Here is a 2,713-nt window from a genome sequence, read left to right as displayed (position 1 = left end):
GATAAGATGAGATGAGACGAGACGAGACGAGACGAGACGAGACGAGACGAGACGAGACGAGACGAGACGAGACGAGACGAGACGAGACGAGACGAGATAAGATAAGATAAGATAAGATAAGATGGGATGAGATGAGATACGATAAGATAAGATAAGATGGGATGAGATGAGATGAGATGAGATGAGATGAGATACGATATGATAAAACATTAGTGATCCCACAGTGGGGAAATTTGCACATTATTGCAGCTTAATACAGGAGTGGCTGAGAAGAATAATGAAAGATAAATAAAAGATAAACAAAAACAACCCCACAATATACACATGTGAGATATAGTAATGTACGTATACCAAAGCACATATACACATATACATAAACACATATGCATATTTATATACATATTTACACTGTAAAGTACAGTACAAAAATGAACGTATATGAAGGTACATATTAGTGATGGCGGTGTAGGTGAATTGTCCAACTAACTGATAACTTCATGATGTGTTATACAGTCTAACTTTTTGTAAAAAGGTGGACTCTGGTTCGGGCAGCTGGTAAAGATGCATCCTAGATACCCACATAAACTCTAGAAAGCACTTTGCGGAACCTGGAAAGGTTAAAATAGTGCCATATAAGTGGGCCATTTATTGTTCAAGGATAAAAAGTTTAATAAAAAACATGCCTTGGAAAAACAAAACACAGCAACGCAAAGATGTAAAGCGAAGCAGAGTGCAAAGGAATTACCTGAGTTGTGAACATTTTTTTTTCCTGTCCTGTGTGCTCGTAACAGAGATAGAAACAGAGGACAGGTGCTGCTCCCCCTCCTTATCTTCAGAGCCAGGTTGGTAGAGCAGCAAGTAATGAGGGATAGCATTGTCTGTATCAAAGAGCTGCAGGACCGAGGGTATCTCTGATCGGACCGAGCGGCAAGTTCCCAAACAAACAACGCGAACGCACACTGCTCGTATACACACGCGCGGGCTGATATCTCGTCCCGACTCCCGACAGATTATTGTGTTCTCTGATTCACCCCCAATATATGGTTCATTGTCATGAGCGCTCACGCCACTCCAAGGTCTGAAAAGGACAGAGATATGAAAGTGTTGAATGATGTGGATCGTTAATTTTTTTATTTTATTTAATCTCTGTCAGCAGAGGTCAAACAACTGTAATAAAAACCCGCGAGAAATCTAATAAAGCTTAAAATGTTATATTCTGCACTAGTCTTAAATGGTGTAAAGTGCAAATTTTAAAAGAATGAAAAAACGTAGGAAGCTAATCAATGTTTTAAAAGAAGTCAGCTTTTTTTTTTTTGCTTTTGTTTGTTTTGTTTTCAGCAGATGACATCAGTGATGGAACAAATATCCTGGCTGTATTCTGAGTGTTTATCTGTGAGAAGCAGCCCGGGGCGATTTCAGGCAGCATTTTTCTCTCTCTCTCTCTCTCTCTGCTGCCAGGATTAATCTGCAGCAGTGGAAGCTTTATGCGAGGAGAGGTTGCATGAGGCTCGCGTGTGGCAAATCACCTCAAATGTGAGGTAATTGCTTAAAAAAAATAAAAGGCGGTCACGTGAACGCACCTGTTCGTCCACTTTAATATCGTCAAGGACGAAAAGTAATGATGGCAGCCACGAGGCACAGCCGGTAGGCTGTGCCTCGTGGCTGCCATCATTACTTTTCCACRGTGTGATGAAGAGAGCTTTTTGATTTTGTTTTTTTACCTCTGTGTCCTTCCTCCTGTTTGATTTGGAGGAGAGGCTATAGCAAAACAGAATCACTTTGATAGGAGACGTTTTCCTTTCCGGAGTGTTTCTCCATCAAAACTTTGAAACACTTCTGCAGAAATACAAAGAAAAATAAAAAAAAAATCTCTTACTGTAAGTGTGTCTTTTCTTCAGAAACGTGACGCTGACACTTTGGATCGTCTCATGACTATGAATCATTTAAGTCGCTAAAACAACAGCTTCCTTTATCTCCGCCACACTGATTCATCTACAGCCAGCAAGTCGAATTAATCAAGCTGGAGAGGAAATGACTAGATGAAGAAATGTGGGTTAACTCTTCTTACAGCAGCTTTAGCTTTGGTGTCATCGTTTCTATAAGTTGGTTTATGACATTGCCTGATGTATGAGCCAAGACGCAGCTCCATCCATCCTAAAAACCACTAAGTTATTGTCATACGCAAAACAACTTTACTGCTCATTACTTACTAATAAAGGCTTCATTGTTTGTGGTTAATCTAAACTAATTCATAAATCTATCAGCGGCGACGCCAACGAAATTAAAAACATATTCAATCAGCAGTGTACCTCAGAGAGCTGTAAGGATGAGAGATTAGTGAGGGTTAGTGTCACATWGTTAGCCTAAGTCTTTAGAAAGCTACTGTTTTCTGTCGAATTGATAGAAATAATGTCACCTAATCAACTTTTCGTAATCTCGTAGCTTCAAAGCAAAATCATGTCACACATCAATCGAAATCTGATTAAACAAATCATGTTTCGAGTGACAGAGAGGCAGAGTCATCTGAGACGCTTTGGTTTAAAATTAAAAGCCTGGGTTTACGTGGCGGTCGTTAAAAACAGCGTTAATATTGAATACATTCTCTACCCTAGAGGAGGACGATGTTTTTCTTATAAATGAAAAATCAAACTCGGATCAAATGTAAGTTTTATTCATGGTTTAGATAAAAAAAAAATAAAGTTTGGAGATGCTG

At 39.3% G+C, this 2,713-nt stretch overlaps 1 protein-coding gene across 4 annotated transcripts in view; it reads right to left on the bottom strand.

Annotated features, from left to right (window-relative positions):
* ccdc146 (coiled-coil domain containing 146) overlaps window positions 1-2,713 on the bottom strand; it is a 78,812-nt gene that overhangs the window by 62,168 nt on the left and 13,931 nt on the right. The gene's annotated exons all lie outside the window — the stretch shown is intronic.

Source organism: Austrofundulus limnaeus, unplaced genomic scaffold, assembly GCF_001266775.1.
Source record: "Austrofundulus limnaeus strain Quisiro unplaced genomic scaffold, Austrofundulus_limnaeus-1.0 Scaffold115, whole genome shotgun sequence".
NCBI lineage: Eukaryota > Metazoa > Chordata > Actinopteri > Cyprinodontiformes > Rivulidae > Austrofundulus > Austrofundulus limnaeus.
The sequence above is the reverse complement of the archived record's forward strand: the minus strand, read 5'-3'. Positions and strand labels throughout refer to the sequence as shown.